This window comes from Saccopteryx bilineata, chromosome 5, assembly GCF_036850765.1.
Source record: "Saccopteryx bilineata isolate mSacBil1 chromosome 5, mSacBil1_pri_phased_curated, whole genome shotgun sequence".
In the NCBI taxonomy this organism is placed as follows: Eukaryota; Metazoa; Chordata; class Mammalia; order Chiroptera; family Emballonuridae; genus Saccopteryx; species Saccopteryx bilineata.
This window is the reverse complement of record NC_089494.1, coordinates 226,123,856-226,150,023: the sequence shown is the minus strand read 5'-3', so window position 1 is coordinate 226,150,023 and position 26,168 is coordinate 226,123,856. Positions and strand designations below refer to the sequence as shown.

At 40.3% G+C, this 26,168-nt stretch overlaps 1 protein-coding gene and 1 non-coding gene across 5 annotated transcripts in view; one reads left to right on the top strand and one right to left on the bottom strand.

The window, feature by feature from the left end:
- Nucleotides 1-26,168, top strand: part of CRACD (capping protein inhibiting regulator of actin dynamics) — a 277,681-nt gene that overhangs the window by 57,276 nt on the left and 194,237 nt on the right. The window lies entirely within an intron of this gene.
- Nucleotides 16,467-16,568, bottom strand: LOC136307133 (U6 spliceosomal RNA). The gene has a single exon (XR_010725820.1). It is a non-coding gene; the product is annotated as a U6 spliceosomal RNA (small nuclear RNA).

The window sequence follows — 26,168 nt, the reverse complement described above, 5'->3', positions numbered from 1 at the left end:
TGGCCAGATAGCTTGGTTGGTTAGAGCATTCTCCAATATGCAAAGGTCGTCGGTTCAATCCTTGTTCAGGACACATAGAGGAACAGATCGATGTTCCTGTCTCTCTCTCTCTCTCCCTTCTTCTCTCTAAAATAATAAAGTTTTTATAAAACCCAAAGAGATAACTATTTTTTTAAAAAGAATATTTATTGAGTCCAGTGTTAGAAAGTGATTTACTGTTTTATTAACTATCTGAGGGATTTAAAATAGTATTAAAACTACTTGAAACAGTGAAAGCTGGGTTGGTTTACATATATCTTTTCTTGCCATTACTGTTTGTTTCTTTTGAATCAGGTGTCTCAAGAGCATATACCTTCTTCACTAATACGTCATAATAATATTTGAGACTTTAATCCATTGGCTATTGCAGTCATGTAGTTGGAAATGTTGACATTGGAAAATATAGAAGGAATTTATAGAATGGCATACATATATTCACTTATATGTATTTCATAGTTCCATGTACACTTTTCTATATACACTTACCAGAATTATCTTTCAGAAATCTTAAAATTACATTTCTTGTAATAAAAGTAGAGATGTAATTTATTTTGTGTACCAGTTTACACACCCACTAAGAAAGTGGGAGTTGCCCTACAGCGGCCTCCTTACCACCACTCACACCTGACAGCTAGCTCCACTTTCGTCTACTTTATTTATGTGAAATGGTATTTCACAGTTGCTTTAACCTGCACTTTCTGACCAGCAGTGTGGCTGGGCATCCTTTCTTAGGCTTACTGACCTGTTCAACCTCCTCTTCCATGAACTGTCTCATCAGTGTCGCCCATTACTTAATTGCGTTTTGTTTTTGTCTTTTTCTTTCCAATGTCAAGGAAGTCTCTATATATTTTGGGTCTTCTATTTGTTCTTTGCCTTTTAAAATTATTTATGTTGTCTTTAGTCAGGAAGAAATGAGGAAACGTATCAGTTCCTTCCTTTATGATTTGTACTTTCTGTTTCTTACTCAAGAAATGACATAAAGCTATGAAAGGATTTTTTAAACAAGATATTAAATTCATAACATAATAAACATAGATAAAGAAAAGATTGATATATATTAGACTACATCAAATTAAAAACATAATATGTAGTTTAAATCATATATGTGATTTCCTTCCTTCCTTCCTTCCTTCCTTCCTTCCTTCCTTCCTTCCTTCCTTCCTTCCTTCCTTCAGCAATATTTAATCTCTCTTCTGGGCTCTGAGGATGTATTGTGTACAAAAATTCCTGCCTTCCTGAACTTACACGTGAGAGAGGCAGATAATAAACCAAAATCAAGCACATATAGTTTATCAGTACTATCTAGAGTTGCAATGGAGAAACAGGCTATGACTTCCACAGAGGAAAAGCAGTGAAAAGGCACTCAGAAGGTAACATCTGAGCTAAGAATTGAAGAAATGGAGGTGGTAGTGTGTTGCTACTATGGGAAAGAGTGAACCAAGCGTAGGACAGGGCCTGTGGAAAGGCACTGAGCTGGGGCTGTGCTTGGCTTGTTCAAGGAACAGCAAGACCATGTGGCTGAAGAAGTAGAGTGACTTGGGTAAGAGCAGTGAGAGATCTAGGTTGGAAATATACATATGGGAAACATCAGCATGTAGTTGGTGTTTAAAGCCATGAGATTGGATGAAGTTACCCAGAAAATGAGTCTAAATCATGAAAAGAGGAGGTTCAAGGACTGATCTCAAGAGCACATCTATCTTTAGAGACTTGGGATATAAGGAGCACTCAGCAGAGACTGAGAAGTCTCCAGTGAGGTAGTGATGATGAAGTTTTGGGGCCCAGAGAAGACAGTGTTTCAAGAAAGGAAGAATAATCCAGTGTCTCCAGTGCTGCTAAGAGGTCAAGAACGATGAGGACTGAGAACTGGCCATTGGAATTACCAGTGTGAAGATCATCGGGGACACGGACAAGAGCAGTTTAGTGGAATGGTGGTGGTGGCAAACTGATTAGAAGAGGTTTAAATGATAATAGAAAGAGTTGAATTGGTGACAGCAAATAGAGATAACTTTTTGAGTTTTTCTGTAATGTGGAGCAGAGAAATGGGACAGAAACTGTAAAGGGAAACAAAAGTCAAGAGGTTTTTTTGTTGTTGTTGTTTTTTAAGATGGGAAATATAGCATGTTTATATGTTCCCATACAAGCCCATGGGTGCCTAAGGTGAGTGGGAAACTAATGATGTAGGGGAAGCAAGGAGAGCTGCTGGAGCCTTCCACTTGGATGGATAAGAGTGGATGGGATCTAGTGCACAGAGTGGGAGGGTTGGCCTTAGGGAAGCAGACATCCACAGTAATAGGAGGAAAGAGAGAACACTGTATGTGGGACCAGCTGCAGGCACGTAAGTAGATGCAGTGTGAAGGCTTTAGAAGTTGATTGCCTCTACTCCTTTAGCCTAGAGTTAGGGTGTGGGGAGGCCCTGTTAGAGGTTTGAGGAAGGAGGGGCAAGGTATGGAACAGTGGTCCAGGAGAGTGGAAGAATGGATAATATGGTAGGATTGTCAGATCACACTGGGGGCTCTGCTGCTTGAGGTTCACAGTCATGAATTGAAAATGGGACCACTTCATCTAGTTGAATGTCTTTCTCTAGTCAAGTTCAAAAACACTTGTACTGTTGTGGAGGAGGTAAGGATTGGGTTTAGCTAGGTTTAGTGTTCCGATAGGTAAATAGGATGAATGAGAAGAGAGGCTAGAGAGGTAAAGGTGTGTAACTGGAAGTGATTATTATGATGGATTCTGGATCTAAGCTGGCTAAGAAGATATTAGAGGAAAAGAAAATAGTGAGTGATGGATGAAAACCCTTCAAATCAACGGCTTGCAAGTACAGTATGGTCAAGGAATTGAGGACAGAGGTACTTAGAGGGGGAAAAAAGGAAGTGATAGGAAATTGCATTGGAGGAGTTGCTGTTACTGATTTTAGAGAAGTGACATTTTTGTTTTTGATTTGATTTTTAGCTGGCAGTTATTTTAAAGAATTATCTCACCCCAGCTGTTAATATTCTATAAATCAACACTTAAATTTCTCTAAAGGAACTCTATAGTGAAAACAGTTCTTTTTTATATGTATGGTTAGTTTTCAAAAAGAGTTTAAAACCATAATGTCTTGCTGTGTTTTGCTGGTCCGTTAAAATATTTTTCAGAATGCCTTTGGCAAATCCAGTGAATTTAGACTTTCTAGTTTGAAGTTCTGGTGCTTTAAGCTAGCTTTGCACACTGACTTGAATGTTTTACTGTAGCACGTGAGAACATAATAAAGTTGCTTTGAAATTGAAGTAAAACTAGCTGGCACATAAGCAGATCATGAAAAGCGTGAAGGACTTGAGGTTTTCTGGACAGGTTGGAAAATCTGCATCAATTTTTTATTTTCACATATGATGACATAAGCTTAATGTTAACTCCTTATGTATGCGTATACTTATGCTACTTTGGTAAAAATGTAAGTAAGTGTTATTGTCTTGGGAAATTCTACAAAGTGTGGTCAACTTTAAAAAGAATATTAATACAGAGGCTTGTTCTAACACTTTAAGAATGATTTTTGTTGTCACAGATTTAGAGCATGATTGCTTCATTTTGAATAACTGATATAATTAACACTTCTTTCACTTAATAATAACAAAAACTTAAGGTGTCAACAGGGTAATTCCCAAGAGTCAACAACTTGTTTCCTAGGAGACCTCCATGTTTAAACATGTTCCTACTACGAGTAGTGATTCTATCTATCTATCTATCTGTCTGTCTATCTATCTATTTATTTATTTATTGGGGTGACATGAGTTCATAAGTTTATCTAGGTTTCAGGTGAAGAACTCTACAGTACATCATCTGTGTATTGTACTGTGTGTTCACTACTGCAAGTAAGGTCTCCTTCCATCACCATCTAGGCCCCCTTACCCTCCTCCACCTCCCCTCACCCCTTTTCCCTCCTGCAGTCCCTACATATTGTCTGTGTCTGTGAGTTTTTTTGCCTTTGTTTAATCTCTTTCACCTTTTCCACCTAGTCGCCCAACACCCCACTTCTGACAGCTGTCGGTCTGTTCTCCACTTCTATGACTCTGTTTCCATTTTGTTTGTTAGTTTATTTTGTTGATTAGATTCCACATATAAGTGATATCATATTCCTGATCAAGGTAAACAGCATGAATTATGCTGAATTTCTGAGTGTTAATGATGTTAGAAAGAACATTTGCATAGAGGAACTGGTTGCTGTTTAGTTTCATTTGAAGGTATAGGTAATTGTGTGGACCTCAGTCTGAATCATCAAAGTCTTTCTGAAGAACTTGGACCATTATCTTTCAAGAGTATTGTAGGTACCTTTAGAGTCAACATGGAAAACTTTGAGTAGAGTGGACTTTTATCTGTTCGCTGGAGATTATCTTATTCAAGACTGTACCATTTATTTTTTAGGGCTAGGATCTGACATTAGTATTCGATGTTCTCTGTTTCCTTTGGCTCCTTTATTTTTTCAAATGAAGTTAGACTTTATAAATACCTGTGCATTTGGGACATGCCTTGATGATGTACTCACCTGCCTTGGGTGAAAGGTATGACTTGGCCAAAACCACAAGTTTCCCTGAGTTAAAAATAGATGTGTCTCTGGCTTAAGGAACAGTATTTGCCAGCTGCCCACATGGGGCATTTTAGGCTTTGGCATATTGACTCTTCAGAAATGGCCAGTTTCCATGATTCCCAGCGTCCTTTGATGGTTTTGTCCTAATGAGACCTGGCTCTCTTTCCTATGACTTACTGGCTCAAGAAAAGCAGCTCTGCCTGACCAAGCGGTGGCGCAGTGGATAGAGCGTCGGACTGGGATGCGGAAGTACCCAGGTTCGAGACTCCGAGGTTGCGCGCGGGCTCATCTGGCTTGAGCAAAGAGCTCGCCAGCTTGGACCCAAGGTCGCTGGCTCCAGCAAGGGGTTACTCGGTCTGCTGAAGGCCCACGGTCAAGGCACATGTGAGAAAGCAATCAATGAACAACTAAGAAGTCGCAACGCGCAACGAGAAACTGATGATTGATGCTTCTCATCTCTCTCTGTTCTTGTCTGTCTGTCCCTGTCTATCTCTGCCTCTGTAAAAAAAAAAAAAAAGAAAAGCAGCTCTGTGTGGGCTAGCAGACATTGAGACTTCCACAGGCCAAGCCAACAAGGTTCAATTTGTCACTCACTGGGCTAAATTGAGTGAGCAGCATGCTGGAAGTGGGACAAACTGGCCCACTGTACATCGTACAATACTGTATGTATTGCTATGGACTGAAGCAGTGCTATGCACTCTGAAGCAGTGATGTCTCTCAATGAGCAGAGCCTATTGAAATAATAAGCTGGAGTAATCATATATATGTCATTTTTGGCATCAGATGTTAGTCCTTGGAAATCGGTTGTGTGGTGTTTTCCCAACTATAGATTATTTCTAGAAAATGAATGAGTTTTTGTTAAGGAAAAAAAAATCATTATTTAATTTCAACATCAGAAAGCATTAACCTTGCTGGAATAGCATAAATAGCTAAATCTAATCATTGTTCCTAGGTTAATTATGAAAAAAGGATGACTTTTAAAAAAAAATTTATTTAGAAAATTAACTTTAACAGGGTGACATTGATTAATAAGAGTATATAGGTTTCACGTGAACATTTCTATAGCATTTGAGCTGTTCATTATGTTGTACACCCATCACTCAAAGTCAGATCTTTTTCTGTCACTTTATATTTGTTTTTCTTTATACCCTCCCCCCCCCCGGTGTCCCATTCCTCCTCCCCATGTTCACTTCTCCCTGGTACCCACTTCACTTTTGTCTTTGTCCCTAAGTCTCAGTTTTATCCTCATCTCTGTGTGAAATTGAAAAAGCATGATATTTTAGTGATAAGAAGTAAACAGTTACTATTAGAGTGGCTAATAAATTTAAATTAGTAATGAATTTTGCTACCTCCTTCCACAAGCCTGTCAGTATGAAGATTTATTTCCTATTGTTATGGGATGAATTGTGCTCCCCAAATACTGATATATATATTTTTTGTATTTTTCTGAAGTTGAAAACGGGGAGGCAGTCAGACAGACTCCCACATACGCCCAACCGGGATCCACCCGGCATGCCCACCAGGAGGCGATGCTCTGCCCATCTGGGGCATTGCTCCGTCGCAACCAGAGCCATTCTAGCACCTGAGGCAGGGGCCGTGGAGCCATCCTCAGCGCCCGGGCCAACTTTGCTCCAATGGAGCCTTGGCTGCGGGAGGGGAAGAGAGAGACAGAGAGGAAGGAGAGGGGGAGGGGTGGAGAAGCAGATGGGCATTTCTCCTGTGTGCCCTGGCCGGGAATTGAACCCAGGACTCCTGCATGCCAGGCCAACGCTCTACCACTGAGCCAACCAGCCAGGGCCTAATCAGATTCTTGTTTTGGCAAAATAGATTTAGAAAACAACGTGTTTTTCTTTCCTTCCTTCTGTCCTTTCTTTTTCCATGTTAAGAATATTTTTCACATACAAAACAGCATAAAGAATAACATAATTACCTATGTATCCACCACCCACTTTAAGCTATTAAAATATTACCAATCGAATTAAAGCCCCTTTCCTGGTCATAGTTCCCTGTTTTCTCTCAGAAGTAAGTACTATATTGAATTTAGCATTTTATAATAATATATATGTATGTGTATATATATGTGTATATCTCTATAACTTTTATGTATGTATTTTATATATAATATCTATGTGTATATATAATATATATTTCTATTTAAAAAATGAATGTATTACCAAACCATATATAGTATCATTGTACACATAACATTATGTAAAAAGTATCTTATTAAATGTATCTTTTTCAATTTGTTTTTACTCCATTCAGTTTTGTTTGAGATTCCTCCTTGTTACTGTATATAGTGCTCCATTGCATTCATTTCCACTGCTATTTAGTTTTTTATATTGTGAATAGACTACATTTCCCTATTCTCTTGTGGATATTTAGGCTGTTTCTAGTTCCAAAATGACTGCCATGAATATTCTTTTATATATTTCCTGTGCATATGTGTGCAAGTTATTTCGGGTATGTATGTGTGGGTGGGATTGCTATGTCATAGGTTGTGTGCATTTTCAGTCTTTTCGAATACTGCCAGATTGTTCTGCAAAGTGGTTGTACCGACTTACACTCCTACTTAGTAGTGTGGGTTCCTGTTGCTCCACATCCTTGCCAGCGAGGACTCGGTGCCAGTCTAATGCACTTTACTTTCGGTTGTGAATGAGTAGTGTTGGCTCTCCCACGTTTATTGGCCACTTGGGTTTTGTAAAGTCAGTCTTTTTCCCTCTCTTTCTAATTAGAGTCCCAGAGCCAGAATGGACTGAGTGGGTGGTCCTAGGTGTCTCCCTCCTCATTTTACAAAGGAGCAGACGGGGCTAGAGAAATGTAGTGACTTGTGGAAGGTCCCCAAACAGACAATAACTGAGCATCATGGGAGTGACTCCCAGGCCACTGTTCTTTCTACTTTACCAAATAGTCAAAACTTGCTTTTGGATGAATTACCTTTTTTGTGTTGCTAAGAGCAGGGTTCAGGGTTAACCTGACTGATCAGAAGAGTTAAATTAGAGTATGTGAGGATGACACACGTGATTTTGTCATATCTGAATTTTCTGAAAACCCTCACCCTCACCTCCTTATTGAAAACCCGTCGCTCGTTGGAAAGTCAGACTGCTTAACCCTGTCTGCTGGACCGGGCCCTCGTCTCCCCCTTCTCCCCCACATCTGTGTGCTCTTAGCTTCCCTCTGCAGAGCTCTCTTCCTCAGAGAAGCGGAGTGGCTGGGGCCAAGTGCAGAGTTAAATCTTTTCTCATTTTTAATGAAATAACAGGACCCACTGGCTGAAATGAAAGGACCTGCCCCATGTGGTTGTGTGAGGCCTAGACCAGGTGATATAAGTGAGTTTGTAGCCTCCCACATAAGAAGCTCCCACATAACATAGTTAGTTATGCTATTGTTATTACTATTATCCAATGTCATTTAATATAGCAAGACTGTGTGTCTTTTTCAGTGAAGAGACATCCTTTCTAACCTCTAATACCTTTGTTTTTTGTCAAAAGTCTTTGAGTCTGCAGATTGCTGGAATATAATTCGAAATGTGAAATGTCTATGGTGTCTGTTGGATATTTATCACATCTACTCCTACACCCTTCTTACCATTCTTGCTACTCTGCAGACCCATCCCTGGGTCTCTGAGTCATCCTTTTTGTTTTGTTTTGTTTTTTTAGATTTTTATTTATTTATTTTAGAAGAGAAAGAGAGAAGGGGGGGAGGAGCAGGAATCATCGACTCCCATATGTGCCTTGACCAGGCAAGCCCAGGGTTTCGAACCGTCGACCTCAATGTTCCAGGTCGATGCTTTATCCGCTGTGCCACCACAGGCCAGGCATAAGTTACCCTTTTTGTGACTTCTAACCTTCTTCAGGATTCTTATTCCGACTACTTGCTCCTGTCCTCCTTCAAACCTGCCATCTGGAACATCGCTGGGTGGGTATTGAAGACGCTGTTGTGTAGCCTGGTCTCCCGTGGCAGGACCTTCATACCCAGGTGAAATGGTGCACAGGGCATTCTTCCGGGCAGCGTCCTTTCTGATATCCTACTCAGGGGCCTTGATACAGAGGCCACATGGCCCTGGAAGTCTGAGCTTCTTGTCTTTTTAAAGCTCTTTATAATCTCATTTGTTCCCAGGCAGGCCACACATCCTCATGACAGATCTTCTCTGTCCTTTAGACTTCTGCAGGAGTTGGGGAAGGGCCTGGGGAGCCTCAGAATTATACAACATAAACAGCTGAGAGAACACAGTAAGAGGAGACAGGGAGTTCGTGTCTCACAAATAGCTCCTACTCTCAAGAATTATAAAACTAAACAATGGAGACTGCTAATGTTGAAAGGCACTCATTCTTATTGAGGGAGATCTGTGGTTTTCTTGACCTTTCTGACCCTGTCAATCTGAATAATATATTTAGAAAGTTCCAAGGCCGGCAAGATTGGTTTATTCCAATCTGCAAAGCTTTTCAGTGTTAGCTGTGTGGAAATTTTCTCATTAGCCATAAGAAAGCTGTTTTATAGTCAGAGCAAGTCACATAGTTCCCTAAAGCAAATATTAGCTTGGCTTATCTGAATGCAGTGAAGGAAATCATTTCTTTTTTTCTTTTATTTTTCTTGGTTTCTTTGTTATTGCTTGGGCTTTAATAATCAGATCTCATTTAGGTTGTACGAGAACATGAGAATATTTAATAAGTACTGTGGAACTGTGCTGGTTGTCCTGGTGGAAAAGCACAAACATAAAAGCGCAAGGCGTATTTAAGGCCAAGCTCTATGTCCGCTGAGGCTATGCATCTGAGAGAACGAGTAACACCTTGGATGGCACCAGAGGTAATTGCGGAAACTTGCCAACCACACACATGAACTTCTAATGGAAGCAGTTTATACATATAATATTTAAAGAGCATTAATGCCTAAGTGGAATTGCCTGGGATTCTGTCCTGGACCAGCCGCTTCTGTGTGACCTTGAACCGTTATTTACCTTTTTGGTGCCTCCATTTTCCCCTGTATATAATGCGGGCAAGGGCAGAACCTACCTTAAAGGTCGTTACTGTGTTTATTATGCACTCAGAACAATGGCATATAAATTGCAGCTACTGCTGTTCCGTTTGTGCTTGCTTCTTATTTCTAACCTGACACTTTCTTCATCTCCTCTTTCCTTCAATTTTCCAACTTGCCCTTCCTTCCTTCCTTCCTTCCTTCCTTCCTTCCTTCCTTCCTTCCTTCCTTCCTTCCTTCCTTCCTTCCTTCCTTCCTTCCTTCCTTCCTTCCTTCCTCTCTCTCTCTCTCTCTCTCTTTCTTTCTTTCTTTCACCTCCCAGGGGCCCACCGGAACCTGGCAGCCCCTTTGCTCTGTTCAGGGCCACCTCTTGTAGTGAAATGAGCTGTTTTTTCCATTTATGAAGTTTCCAAGTTTGAGATCCCTCTTCAGATCATGGAACCCAGGGGCTCATTCAGGCTTAGGGAAGGTGAGACGGGCACTTCCTGCTGGGAGGCAAGGAGTGTTGGTTCAGATGGGGATGCTATTGTAGGCCAGTAACTGACACATTTGTATATGAATTCTTTTCTCCTCAGGGAGGCACCTACATCTCTGACTGTCAGGATTCAAACATTAGGCCATTGCTAGCTGCTTGCCAAACTTTCCGTCTCATCTGACAAAAGGGACCATAGTCATAAGCACTGTATGTGGCTCCCCAGACTGTGTTAGGTCCCAGGATGCTCAGAGTCCCGCTGCTCTGGAGAACTACTTATTTTTGAAGTTTTCAAAGAAAAAAAATGTCTTTTTCTTTTGTTTGATATGAAATGCATGAAAAACAGTAACTAGTTAATCCAGACAAATTACTTTTGGTCAAAATGGGATAGTTAGCTTAGTTGCCTGCTTGCCTGCTGCCTTTTTTCAATGACAAAGGGAAAAATATATTTATAGTGAGAAACATGACAGGCATCACCTTAACTAAGTGGTCAAAAATTAACACAACCAACAATACAAGATATTAATACCCCAGTAGGATACACTGTGAAGGACACAATATCACTTCTCTGATATTTTTGCCAAAAATGCAAAACTTCAATATAATCATGGAAAAAAAAACCAGACAAATTCAAATTGAGAGAATATACAAAATACTAATAATTGACCAGTATTCATCCAAAGTGTCAAGGTCATGAAAAGATAAGACTGAGGCCCTGTCACAGCTTGGGGAAGATTTAGGAGCCACAACAGCTAAATTCAGTGTGGGGTCCTGGATTGGATCCCAGAGCAGAACAGGGTCATTAATAACTGGTGAAATGTGAACAAGGTCTGTAGTTTAGATAATCGTATATATTAATGTTAACTTCCTGGTTTTAATAATTGTACTATGGTTATATAGGTTGTTAACATTAGGGAAAGCTGAATGAAAAGTATATAGGAACTGGTAAAATTTTTTCCACTTTTATGTAAATATAAAATTATTTAAAAATCAAATATACACAATGAGATACCACCTCACACCTGTCAGAATGGTGCTCATCAACAAAACAACACATAATAAGTGCTGGCGAGGGTGCAGAGAAAAGGGAACCCTCCTGCACTGCTGGTTGGAATGCAGAATGGTGCAGCCACTGTGGAAAACAATATGGAGATTTCTCAAAAAATTAAAAATAGAACTGCCTTTTGACCCAGCTATCCCACTTCTAGGAATATATCCTAAGAATAACAAATCACTGATTCAAAAGAAGAAATGCACCCCCATGTTTATTGCAGCATTGTTTACAGTAGCCAAGATCTGGAAACAGCCCAAGTGTCTGTCAGTGGACGAGTGGATTAAAAAGCAGTGGTACATATACACAATAGAATACTACGCAGCCACGAAAAATAAGGAAATCTTACCTTTTGCAGCAACATGGATGGACCTGGAGTCTATTATGCTAAATAAAATAAGCCAGGCAGAGAAAGAATATAATCATATGACTTCACTCATATGAGGAATCCAGTGAACAATGAGAACTGAGGAATGGAAGAGAGGCAGAGAAAGGGTCAGAGAGTCCAGAGGGAAAGGGGAAGAAAGAAAGGAAAGACATTAGTGAAAGTATAAATATACACATAACACAGAGAGATAGAGGGCAGGATAGTAAAGAATGGAGGAAAAGGGGGAAGGTGGTGGGGGGAGGGGCAAAAGGGATATAAAGAAGAACAAGGAGGGAAGGAGGGAGATATATTCAGGGGTACACTTGTAACTGTGTAAACACAACAAATTAAAATCAATAAAAAATCAAATTTAAAAAAAATTAAAATACCATAGATAAATCTTAAAATGTAATAAAAAGGTTTGGAAGCTAACATTGATGAAAACTCCCAGGAAGTAGAGAAGAAAGACAACAAGATAGAAAATACAAGAAAATCAGAATATCATTACTAGAGGACCCAATCACAGGAAATCTACAGGGAAGGAGAAATGGAAAAGAGAAAGTCAGCAAAGACACCAGTCAAGAAAATCACAGGACTGTAGATACAAGTTTCCATCCTGTAAAGGCCCAGTAAGCACTCAGCACAATATATATGTTCCAAGTGGACCCATGCCAAAGCTTACTGGTGTGACATTACAAAATATGTGGGATAAAAAGAAGCTTTCTGAGGAAGGGGAAAGAATACACAGGTTACATATCCAAAGATAAGAATCAAAATGGCATCACACTTTTTAATAGCACTGTTGAAAAACACAGACAGTAAAGCAATAGAGCACAGGAAGAAATGAAACAATGCTTTCAAACTTCTAAGGGAAGTATTTTCAGCCTTGGGATCTATCTTTAGGCAAACAGTATATGAAGATGGAATAAATATTATATATTTCCAGACATTCGGAGTCTCAAAAGTTTTACTTCTCGGAATGTTACCTGAAGATACGCTTCTTCAAAGAATGTGAAAAAGAAAAAAAAAAACATGGAAAGCAAGAAATAGTGGATTTAAACAAAGTGAGGTAAAGGGAATCCCCAGATGGTGGTAAAGGAAAACCTCAAGACGGCGGCTTTACAGTAGCCTAAAGAGCGAAACAGCCCAAATTTGACGTTAGAAAATCTTCAGGCGCCATTTCTCCAAGTAGGTGAAATTGACAGAATTTTTTTATTTATCTCATTAAGAGAAGATTTAAACAATTTATGGAGAATTTTCAAAATAATTGGTGTTTTCCCTGGCTGGTTAGCTCAGTCAGTTAAGAGTGTTGTCCTAACATCAAAGTTTCAGGTTCAACCCCCGACCCAGGGCACACACGGGAAAGCCATCGATGGGAGCACGACGGAGCGGAACAACACGTGGATGCTTCCCTTCTGCCTCCCTTCTCACTCCCTTCCTCTGTCTCTCAAAAATGGAAACTAAATAAAATAAAATAAATAAAATAAGTAGCACCGGCTGTACAGCTCAGTTGGTGGGAACATTGTCCTGGAGCGTGGAGGTTGCCGGTCCAGTCGGGGCTCACACAGGAGCAGTTCTATGTTCCTGTTTCACTCTTTCCCTGCCTCTCTCAAAAATCAATTGACCAATGAATGAAACAATTGGTGTTAAATGCATTAAAAAAAAAAACCTAAAAAAATAAATAGGCACTTATCCCACTAGATGGGATTAGGGTGAGAATAGGATTGTTCAAGAAAAGAGAAAATAACCATTGATATTCCACATGACTAAGCTGTAAATAGCAATTAAGTAGTAACAGTGTAGGCATTGAATATAGAACCATACAAAATGGTAATATACATATAGTGGGAGGATGGGAAGTGTGGGTATGTGGGTGTGAATTAGAGAGATGGGTTACTTCCGTAATAGAAAGTCAAAAGTTCAACCTTTATAACTAAAAAAATCAAGGGTAGCAACAGTCCATTCCATTTGAAGATGTGGAGGTCAATGCCAAAAGAATCAACTGAAAAGATTATAATGTGGTTGCCTCTGGAAAGTGGCATATACGGGACGGGACGGGGAAGGCACTGCTGCTTTGCTTAATGAGCCATGTAGAACTATTTGAGTCTTTATTTAAACTACTTGTTGGTACAACTTTGGTATTAAAGGAAACACAAATATAAAAAAGGAAAGCTAGCAAATAAAAAAGTGAAAACTAATTCCTCAAATGTAAGCCATTTGGAAAGTTTTAAATGTTTAATTTACCCAGAGAAGTGAATGTTTTATGGACTGGACAAGGTAAGAGACGGAGTGATCAAAAGCAATGGAAGGACTCATGGTTAGAGGGAGCACTAGCTTCGCATACATGACAGCCTGCCATTGGTTCTGGGTATCCAAAGCTTTTCAAAAGCCTTTTGTTTTCTTTGAGGAAAAAACAGACACTCATGGGATAAAATAGAAACTGCACTTAGACCATGTTGCTTAAAATCTGTTTAACACAATCTTTTACTCTCTCTTGGATTACCGTTTCTTCTTGCAAGGTGGGGGTCAGGCATGGTAGTTATTGGGATAATTATTGGTGGTTTGTTTGGGGGTTTTTTTGGTTAGTTTCAATTTCAGCAATTAAGCTCCATCAATTTTTGGTTTGAAAATATGTTCATTGCAAGTAAAGGTGTTATATATCCTAGAAACAAACAAATTTAAACACTGGAAAGTAGGCCTGTGTGTTTGTTAGAGTCTGGGGGTTGTGTGACACCCTGTATTGCTGTCACTTTGCTCTAATAGTTTGGTTCAATTAATTGTCTCCATATTAATGAAAATTCTAGTCTCTCGTCTGTGTTCTTTTCAATTTTTGTCTTTATCTTCTTTATTTGACAGAATTTAATGTCTGATTGTTCTAGTCTACTGTATTGTTCTGGAGTGTGTTGAAGAATAAAAATTATCTATAGTTGTTGATCTTTTCAAAGTGCTAAAATAGAAGTCAGTCAACATACACAATTGCACCAGTTTTAACTGGCAAATGAAAAATAAATGTAATGTGAGATGACGACAGGCATTAAGTCTTCTAGTTTGCAAAAGCCATTTGAAGACTTAATTGAAAAAAAATTAAGTTCTTTCCCGTGGGATATTTCTAGTGATCACAGAAGGATTCCATTAGAACCATGGGAAGATATTTTTCCACATTATTTCACTAAAAAATAATCCTAAGGAGGATTTAAAAATTCATTTTAGAGGAGAAATGATGGTGCTAAGATGATTGAAGAGAATATGCTGGTTTTTTTGCCCGTGACCCCGTGAACCCCTTCTGCCTCCCACCTGTTCCCGCCCGGTGCCCTGACGGTGCCATCACAGTGTCTGTCTCATGGCACTGGACAAGCCTGTCCTTTATTTGCTTCTCGCACCAGGTTATAAGCCTCTGAGGGATAGGGGTTGGATTCTATTCGTGGCATCTTCAGTGACTAGCACTGAGCCTAGGGATGAAACTAAATGAACACACCATTAAATATTTTCACAAAAAGGATTCTTTCCTGTGTAAACTGACCACTGGAGGCATTTTCCATTCTGCATGTCTCCAAATCATTTCTTGTATAAATAAAAGCATTTGCGATCCTCCAAAATAAATTTCAGAAAAGACGCTCTTTCTTTTTTGAAAAATTGACCTCTTATTGGAGGATCATGGAGTTTAAACATGTTTTTCGAGTGTAGGGTCCATGTGATCAATATATTCAGCTGTGTGTAATTAAAAACCTGACAGCGGTTGGCCCTGGCGGTTGGCTCAGCGGTAGAGCGTCGGCCTGGCGTGCGGGGGACCCGGGTTCGATTCCCGGCCAGGGCACACAGGAGAAGCGCCCATCTGCTTCTCCACTCCTCCCCCTCTCCTTCCTCTCTGTCTCTCTCTTCCCCTCCCGCAGCCGAGGCTCCATTGGAGCAAAGATAGCCCGGGCGCTGGGGATGGCTCCTTGGCCTCTGCCCCAGATGCTAGAGTGGCTCTGGTCTCAGCAGAGCGACGCCCGGAGGGGCAGAGCATCGCCCCCTGGTGGGCAGAACATCGCCCCTGGTGGGCGTGCTGGGTGGATCCTGGTGGGGCGCATGCGGGAGTCTGTCTGACTGTCTCTTCCCATTTCTAGCTTCAGAAAAATACAAAAAAAACAAAAACCAAACAAACAAAAAAAAAACCTGACAGCGGTTTAAGCAAGTGAGAACTTTGTCTCACATAATAAAATGCGTGGGCTTGGTAGCCCTGGTAGCCCATGGCTGATCTGGTGGCTTCAGGATGTCATCATGGACTTAGCTCCGTCGGTTCTTTATTCCTCTGTGTAGGCCTTATTCTCATGCTTGTCAGGAGGTGCCAGTTGCACCTCCAGATGTTCCCTGTACAGTTCAGGCCAGAAGAAAGGGAAGAACGGCAGAGGGCACAAGGGGTACGCCAGGAGAATCTGGCTCCTTTAAAAAACTTTCCTAGAAAATACTTTAGTGACTTCTGCTTACCTTTCATTGGCCAGAAGTGGGTCGTGGCTGTGCATAGCTGCAAGGGAGCCTGGGAGGATACGTATGTAGCTTTTTAGCATCTGTAGGGAGACAATGAGTAAGTAGACTGGGAATGAATTCTGGCTAATCAAACTATAAAATGTTTCTCAGGAAATAAGTCTTCCTTTAATTTTTTTTTCTTTTTAAATAGCTCTTCTGGAGCACTATTTTACAAACTGTAAAATGAGGCTCAAAGGTTCATAAACATCAATGTGGTCAGTTGCTACCGTGATTGAAAAGAATGAAGTAGAGTAAAATAAAAGAGGATAGAGAATATCAGAGTATATCTCACTTTCATTATGGCAAATATTTTATGAAACACTTGTTTCATTTATGTTTACTTTTATATGTAGTTGATTGGTACTGGGTCACAATGTAAAATACTTTTTACCTGTGCATTATAGCCAAAAACTTTGAAAGCCATGATTCTGGAGAATCATTGATTTTACAAGTATTTATTATTACAAGCAATCTGGGAGTAAATGGCGAATTTATGATAGAGGAGATAAAGCATGTGCATGAATGTTTGTGCGCAGGGGCCATGCTAATCTTCTCTGTATCGTTCCAATTTTAGTATATGTGCTGCCGAAGCGAGCACACATGAATGTTTGTAATGCAGAGAGAAAGCCATATGTGCTGTATAAAATACCAGTAAAAAGTGCCATGGAAGGTCAGTGGAGCTGGATTTACCGTCATTCTAGCAGGCATAGGGGAGCGGAGGTTCAGAAAGGTCCTTGAAACGAGTGGTGTTGGAAGGGCTGAGCCTTGAAGGGTCAGAGGGCCCTCCGTTTCATCTGCCCCTGTAATGCACTGGCCTTGTTCATGCCTCTGTTAGAACTGCTTGTGTCCACCTCAGAACTCTTAAGTGACCTTGCAATCAAGATGTCTCAGAATTATAAAAAATTTAAGAATACCTTTATTTCACTCTGGACCTGTTTATTTTGTCTCTTTAAAAAAAAAATGACTGCGTTTTCTAAACCCCAGAATATCAGGGTGACTTTTAGATAAATCATTTTTACTCCCAAGTTGCAAATAGTAATTGCTGTTCTTATCTTCCTGGAAAAAATAGTATCATATTTGTGCTCCATCATTTTTCCAGTAAGATAATGGCAAAGCTATTACAGAAATATGAGATTGGTGTTGCTAACAGAGTAAAACATTTGTTTAAAAATCAAAAGTGTTCCTAGACTCATAGAGTTTTCGTGTTGGAAGATAGTGCAGAGATATGTGGCCCAATCTCACCTAGTTCATACTGAGGAAGTGGAGATTCAAAGAGATTAAAGTAATGAAGCATAGGCCAGGAACCCAACCTGGGTCGGCGACTGCCTAGACTCTTGCTGTCTCCAGTTAGTGATTTGGAGAGAGATGAGAAAGTGAGAACCCAGGAGAATGCCATTTCAGGACCTTACATTCTCGCTAGGAATAGAATGATTTCACACCTTGTAAATTATTTGATACTAATGTAGTGAGAGCTACCAACATTAATTGTTTTCATCCCCACTGCTTTGTTGCTTTGGTCAGCATTCTCTGGGCTCTGCAGTCATTAGAATTCCGAGGTTACTGGTGAGGATACAGTGACCCATTTTCAGAATCAAAAGATCAGCCAATCTGTCTCCTTGCCAGTCAGTGTTAGGTGTTTGCCGCTCCTTGTTTTCCACCGCCTGCACTCTTGAATAATTGCTTTAATCAACAAGTTTAGTCATCTTCTCTTGTGTAGTACAGAAGGTAATAAGTTACACCAGTCTTATCCTGTAAGAGATTAAAGTAAATTTTCTTTATGATGTGCACGCATTGATAGTATCCAGTTCTGTGAATGGTACGACTCCTACTCTTTGACTCAGGAAGCATAGAACCAATATTCTGGCTTCATAATAATAGCCCAGGGAAAAGGGACTTTTGTAAAACAAAACAAAGCAAAACAAATCTCCACATTTTTACCCATAGCCTAGCCATGGCAGGGTGGACGCTTTACACAGTTAATATAGGTATTATTATCTTCATTTCTATGGGATAGACATTCTTGTCTTCATTTTACAAGATCAGAATAAATAATGGAGCTGTAATTCAATCCCAGATCCTTTTCCTTCTAGTTAGTACTGCACCATGGTGATCATATAGGATATTAGAAAGGATTCTTTGCTTAATAATAGATTTCTTAAAAGGACTGGATAGTCACAGGCAATTTCAGTTCTCATCAAACTTGTCCAACTTCTGCCCTGTTTTTTTTCAGCTTGCTTATTGTAAATAAACTTACACAATTTAAAAATAAGTGCCATATAGCTTTTTTCTTGGCTATTTCTAAGTGACTGAGTTTTTTCTTTTTTATTGCTTTCCCATAAAAATAGTAATACTTTATGGGCTAAAAACAAAGCTCATCTTCCATATCATTTACCCTAGTCAGTTGACCGATTTTCATCATCAGTGACAGTGGATTATATTTATAATATATAACATTATAATAAGATACATCAGCTGTAGGCAAATCATCCATGGACCCAGAAGGAACCACAGGGATTGTTTGCCCCCCCCCACCTTATTAGATACAATTCTAAATTTTCTCTTTCCCTGTCCTGCATGCTCCTAAGTGAGTGAGTTCATAATTCTTACTGAATATCTACCACATGATACGTACTAAGTTGGACCCCAAGGATACAGTGATGAATACCTAAATATTTTCATCTTTTGTTTTAGTGAATGATTAGGGAATTAAGGGTTTTATTTTAATTTTGCTCATGGATACTTAGAATGTTTAGAGTACAAAAAGAGCAGAGATTGTTTTTGTACTTACTATCAATAGGGAAGGAGTGTAAGAATGCAGTAACCTCTCAAATTCCTCTCTGTAATGACAGTTGTATGTACATAATGAGAGAATGAGCTAGCTCAGTCTTTTTTTTTTACTATAGACTGAATTATTTTTTACTCAGATCAACAAAACACTCTTTATATGGACCATCCATTGGAAGATGAAAGTATATTTTAAACTCAAATAGAATAGTATAGATAGTATTTGCTAAGTCCCTGCCATATGGCCAGAACTGTAGTAAAATCCATCATTGGCACCATCATAGTAGCTAACACCCTATTGAGTGTTTTCTTTGTGTTAGACACTGAACTTCATGTGCATCATCTCATCTAATTCTCACAAAAACCATACACGGTGGTTACTGTGATGTCCCTATTGTACAGATAAGGAAACTGAGGCCCAGAGAGATTATGTTACTTGCCTATGATCACCTTGCTTCTGAGTGACAGCATTAGGACTGTCTCTCTCAGAGTCCATGCTCCTAACAACTACTCTGGATAAAAGAAGTAAAATATGATGTGAAAATAAGACAGATAGTACACCATAGTAACTAGGGGAATGTTTATAACTAGGGGAATGCACATATGAACATGTATTCAGTAGCCTTAATACCAGCAGTAAGCAGTGTGGCTCTTGTTTCATCTTTTGTGAAAGACAATTATCTATTTGACTTAAATTGTCCTGCCTTTATAAAACATGTTGACTTATACATGTGATATTACAAAATAACAGAGATTAATTAGAATTTCACAGCTAAAACATAGTACCAATCAATGCAACTAGTTCTGATACTTATCTACAAGGTTTGAGGGTTTTTTTTTTTGTTTTTTTTTGTTTTTTTTTCTTTTTTTTTTCATTTTTCTGAAGCTGGAAACAGGGAGAGACAGTCAGACAGACTCCCGCATGCGCCCGACCGGGATCCATCCGGCACGCCCACCAGGGGCGAAGCTCTGCCCACCAGGGGGCGATGCTCTGCCCATCCAGGGCGTCGCCATGTTGCGACCAGAGCCACTCTAGCGCCTGAGGCAGAGGCCACAGAGCCATCCCCAGCGCCCGGGCCTTCTTTGCTCCAATGGAGCCTTGGCTGTGGGAGGGGAAGAGAGAGACAGAGAGGAAAGCGCGGCGGAGGGGTGGAGAAGCAAATGGGCGCTTCTCCTGTGTGCCCTGGCCGGGAATCAAACCCGGGTCCTCTGCACGCTAGGCTGACGCTCTACCGCTGAGCCAACCAGCCAGGGCCGGTTTGAGGTTTTTAAATATGTACTATTAAGTGATTAATTAGAGAAGAGAAGAGTATCACTGACAGTGGTGTGCCTAGTGTATTTAACCTGGGATGGATCATTTTTAACACTCCCTCCTCTATGTAACCTAGTTATTTTTGCTAATAATAATTTATTATCAGCCCTGGCCGGTTGGCTCAGCGGTAGAGCGTCGGCCTGGTGTGCAGGAGTCCCGGGTTTGATTCCTGGCCAGGGCACACAGGAGAAGCGCCCATCTGCTTCTCCACCCCTCCCCCTCTCCTTCCTCTCTGTCTCTCTCTTCCCCTCCCACAGCCAAGGCTCCATTGGAGCAAAGATGGCCTGGGCGCTGAGGATGACTCTGTGGCCTCTGCCTCAGGCGCTAGGATGGCTCTGGATGCAACAGAGCGACGCCCCAGATGGGCAGAGCATCGCCCTCTGGTGGGCATGCCGGGTGGATCCCAGTCGGGTGCATGCGGGAGTCTGTCTGACTGCCTCCCCATTTCCAGCTTCGGTGGGGGGGGGAAATTATAATTATTATCAATAACAGTCACTGTTTGTTATATAATGATCATTAAAATATAAGCAAATAATAGTTTTATCAAAGAATTATTTTCTTTAAACAAAGTTATAAACAATAATAAATTTCAATTTTAAATGTATTATTCATATTTAGTAAAATATTTCCTGTGTAAAATAAAAGTTGCACTTACCAAATAAAAATAATACGTTTTGCAGCTTATACTGTTTCACTGTTTTAAGTGCAAATTAAAGCTTAAAATGGTCACATAAATAACAGAAATGAAATAACTAAAACTTGATTTCTTCATTTTATAACCACTAGATCAGGGGTCCCCAAACTATGGCCCCCGGGTCGCATGCGGCCCCCTGAGGCCATTTATCCTGCCCCCGCTGCACTTCCAGAAGGGGCACCTCTTTCATTGGTGGTCAGTGAGAGCAAAGCACGGCATTGCTCGCGTACAGTACTACTTCTGGTGACGTGGGATGCACTTGTTATGGCTTCGGAAGCACGTCATATCCACCTGTTATGGCTAGCAGTGACAAATATGGAACCAGACATTGACCATCTCATAAGCCAAAAGCAGGCCCATAGTTCCCATTGAAATACTGGTCAGTTTGTTGATTTAAATTTACTTGTTCTTTATTTTAAATATTGTATTTGTTCCTGTTTTGTTTTTTTACTTTAAAATAAGACATGTGTAGTGTGCATAAGGATTTGTTAATAGTTTTTTATAGTCCGGCCCTCCAACGGTCTGAGGGACAGTGAACTGGCCCCCTGTGTAAAAAGTTTGGGGACCCCTGCACTAGATCATCGTTGTTTATTTGTTTTTTGTTTTTTTTTAAATATTTTAATTTTATTTATTTATTTTTAGAGAGGAGAGAGAGAGACAGAGAGAGAGGAGAGAGAGACACACAGAGAGAGAAGGGGGGAGGAGCTGGAAGCATCAACTCCCATATGTGCCTTGAATAGGCAAGCCCAGGGTTTCGAACCAGCGACCTCAGCATTTCCAGGTCGATGCTTTATCCACTGCGCCACCACATGTCAGGCATCGTTGTTTATTTGAACCTGCTGGTTAAGAGCAGGAACATGGCCCTGGCCAGTTGGCTCAGCAATAGAGTGTCAGCCTGGCGTGTGGAAGTCCTAGGTTTGATTCCCGGTCAGGGCACACAGGAGAAGCGCCCATCTGCTTCTCTACCCTTCCCCCTCTCCTTTCTCTCTGTCTCTTTTGCTTTCTCTCCCACAGCCAAGGCTCCATGGGAGCAAAGTTGGCCCGGGTGCTGAGGATGGCTCCATGGCTTCTGCTTCAGGTGCTAGAATGGCTCCAATCAAAAATGAAGCAACGCCCCAGAGGGGCAGAGCATCACCCCTGGTGGGCGTGCCGGGTGGATCCCAGTTGGGCACATGCGGGAGTCTCTCTGACTGCCTCCTCACTTCTAACTTTGGAAAAATACAAAAAATAAAAATAAAATAAAAAAGAGTGGGAACATGCAGCAGGACAGAGGTCACATGGGCTGTGAAGCCTGCTCTAAACAATTCTGGACTATTACAGACTTGTTCTGAAAATGAATCTGTGAGTCTGAACCCACTTGTTCAGATGTATAAATAGGCATTCTCCAAACTTACTTCTACATAGAAAAAATGTTTATTAGAGAAACAAAATATAAAATGTGCTAATTTGAAGCTTACATATTCATTATTAAAACCTGACAATGACTGCAGTAACTGTTTAGAATTTAGACTAACAAAATATTTTGGGGGGAAAGAGTATTTTGTCACTGACACTGTTTTGAATTGGCAATGTGTGATGATGATAAAAGCAGACTGAGTTTCAGACAGTTTATCCATGCTTTACAATCATCTACAGACATGACATCCTCTTATTGTCTGTACCCGAATCACCCCACTCCCACCGGCCTGTGCTTGAGACCACTGATCAGTCTTGAGTTGTTGTTTTGATTTCTCTCTTTCATGTTTCCGCTCATTGTAACCTACACTGATCAACATGCATTATCTGTTTAGGTGGAGTCTGACCTCTGTCCTGGATTCAGCAGTCTCCCATAGCCTTCTCTTCTGGCCTTCATTCCTCCCATCCTCGTAACATTAGCAATTTCACCAAATGCTCGCAGTCAGAGAAGTGGAAGGAGGTCGTCCTTCTTAACTAAGCTTTGGCTCTATTACTTTTCAAAATCTCAATAGCAGAAACAGTTATTGGGGAAGCAACCTGTTATGCATTTCCCAGCCCTGCTGGTGATGGTGTGACCTTAAATCTACAGATAAATATCACTGATGTATTGCCTAAGGACAAAATATGTTTCCAAATAAATTGGTTCACTAAAGGGCAGCTGGGGTGACTTCTAGATGTTCTGCATCTTGGTATCTTTTTTTTGTCAGTTAAGATGAAGGAACATATTGTTTCCTCAAACTGTTATAAGCATAGATGTGTCACAGCCAAATGCCACATCCATTAAATTTTAGAAATTCTGGAATGGCATTAAAGTGTTTAATGCCGATTAAAGTAAGACGGTGTTTTTCATGGGATTTTAATGGCAGTAGAATAGAAGTGGTGGGTTTCCTTTTGGTCTGGTCAACCAAAGAATAATAGCTAGTATTTGTCGAGTGCTTACTCTGTGTGAGACACTCTTATTAGTACTTCACATGGGTTTGCTGAGGTAGGGACTCTTAGTATCCTCATTTTACAGATGAAGAAACTGAGGCATAGAGAGATCGAGCAATTTTCTCCATATCATACAGCTAGTAGGTGGCAGAGCTGGGATTCCATTCTGGATACCTTGCCTCCAGAGACCATACTGTTAACCCCTACATGTCGATGGTACTTAAAAAGATCATTGGGTGTCAGCAAGTTCTAGAAATGCTGGAACCCAACAGGCACACAAGAAATGATTACTAAACTAAAATCAGTTATACATAAATCCAGAATTTGAACAACCACACATCCTGACTAACCCCAGTTTGTCCATATCAATAACTGGGCTTCCTTATTTAAAAAAAATTCTCTGGGCTTCCTTATTTAAAAAAAATTCTCTCAAGATAAAAACTTCCAAACATATGTAAAGTTAGAGGGGATAGTAAACTGAACCCTGGGAAGCTGGTAACTCAGATTTGACAATTAGCACATGAACAGTATTGTTTCCTCTGTATCCTCCCACTGCCAGCCCAGAAGGAATAGTTTAAGGCAAATTCCAGACACCATAATATTTTATGTGTAAAATCTTTATTATATGTCTTATCTAAAAGGACTCTTTTAAGAAAATATAACCTTAATTATGTTACCACACCAAAAAATGAAAATTAATGTCTACTATCTAGTTAGTATTCAAGTTTTCCTATTTTATAAATATATACTTATTGTTGATTTGTTTGAATGAGGATTCAGATAACAGTGCATTTATTTGGTTGATAGGTTTCTTGAGTTTCTTTTAATCCATAAGCATTTCCTCTCCCTTTTTGTTCATTCTTACCATTAGTTGAGGAAACACGGTCATTTGTTTTATAGCATTTTCTATGTTGTCCCTCTCTACCCTTGTGTGAGAAAGAGTTGCTTTTTGATTCCCTAAAGCCAAGGACAGGATAGTAGAACAATTGTGGACTGTGATATCCCGAAGAGGAACCACTGGCCCCTGGGAAGCAGGAGGGACAACAGCCAGTTTGTCAGTCCTGATGTGCTATCGAGGACCTCTTCCTGTGCAGTGATTCTTTCCTCTTCTATGTTCATACTGATTAAAAAAAAAAAAAAAAAAAAAGAGGCATAGTAAGGAACCATTACTTAGTAAGGAATTCAGTCCTTAGTAAGGAATGCCTATGAATCCTCAAATACTTCTCAAATGATGTGAGTATCTATTGTTATACGTCCTAATTCTTTGCAAAGCGGTAGGTTTACAGACGTTCTATAAAATTAATCTCAATTAACCACACTATCATTTAATTAGAATATCCAATGCCATATTTATTCTTAAAAATCTAGATTCAGGGAATGGACATCTTGGTAGTAAGAATATGTTGGGTGATTCTTAGACCATGTAAATATTACCCAGTGTTTTTTACATACATTGATGATTGTTGCCTATATAAGTTACTGCATGGGGGCGGAAAAGGGTGATTTTTCTGACTTTATTGTTTCTTCTACATTTATCAGTTGGCATCCTTCTGTAAAGAGAAACTTTCCTTATTTTTTTCTCTCATTTGCTCTCTGATTACACTCCCTCTCTTTTATCACTTTGTATCGTGGATTTTAATTTTTTTTTTTTTAAGTAAGAGGAGGGGAGACAGAGAGACTCCTGCATGCACCCTGACCAGGATCCCCCTGGCAACTCCAGTCTGGGGCTGATGCTCTGCCCATCTCAGGCCATGCTCGCAACCAAGCTATTTTTGGCACCTGAGGTAAAGGCTCCATGGAGCCATACTCAGCACCTGGCCAATGTGCTTGAATCAATTGAGCCATGGCTGCAGGAGGGAAAGAGAGAAAGAGAGAGAAGGGGAGGGGAGGAGAGGTAGATGGTCACTTCTCCTGTATGCCCTGACTGGGAATTGAACCCGTGATGTTCACACACTGGGTCAACACTTGACCACTGAGCTAGCCGGCCAGGGCCTAAAATTTTAATATTTTTAATCCTTTAATCCTTTGGTAAAGGATTAAAATCATTCTTTTTGATGTTCATATTGCCCAGATCTGGCCAGCGGGATCCCCTTCAAACCAGTTCCTGTCATTCTTTAACATAATCAAATAGTCTTTGAGGACTAGCTTGCCTCCTAGCCCACCAGCTGTCCCTGGGGCACCGTGGGTTTTCTCTGCTCCAGACTAGAACTCAGCCATTTCTTTAAGCATTCCCACCTCTGTGGTGACAAATGGTATTCACAAACCAAGATCTGGGCGCTAGGTGTGCAGACTGCTACTTTCCATGGCCCTTTGGACATGGCTGTAAGTCTCTGGCTGAGGATGAAGGGGGAGGTAGCAGATCCTTGAGACAACACTTAGAGCTCTCAGGTTTGTCAGTGATTGAATGAACAGTATTTCTAGTTTTTCCTCTTCTTTCAGGATGAAAATTTGTAGGCTCTTTTCTCACTGACTTAAGATTTTACCTTCTCTGCAGTTCTCAATGAATCATGGAGTTGTAGATGCCTCAGTTTACAAGTTTTTACTTAGAAATTGTTTTAGCCAGTAGTTCTCTACCAATTTTGAGTCTCAGCTTATTTTGAAAAAAATATTTTAATGGTTTTATTTATCGATTTTTTTAGAAGAGAGAAAGAGGAAGGGGGGCGGGAACAGGAAACATCTACTCATAGTAGTTGCTTCTTATATGTGCGTTGACCAGGCAAGCCCAGGGTTTTGAATTAGCGATCTCAGCATTCCAGGTTGATGCTTTATCCACTGTGACACCACAGGTCAGGCCCATTTTGAAAATTTGATGAAAGTTGACTCTAGCCCTGGAAAAATGCTCATACACAAAAGAAATTTTACATACAATTTTTGGAGTTCTGGGGCTTCCAAAGCCCAGCATCTATATGAAGCCTCCCTTATGTCCCAGGTTATGTTTCAACCCTGCCGTATTATGATAAGGAATCTTGGGGTTAGCAAAGGATTAAGTGACTTCCTTAAGGTTACACACTAACAGAAACAAG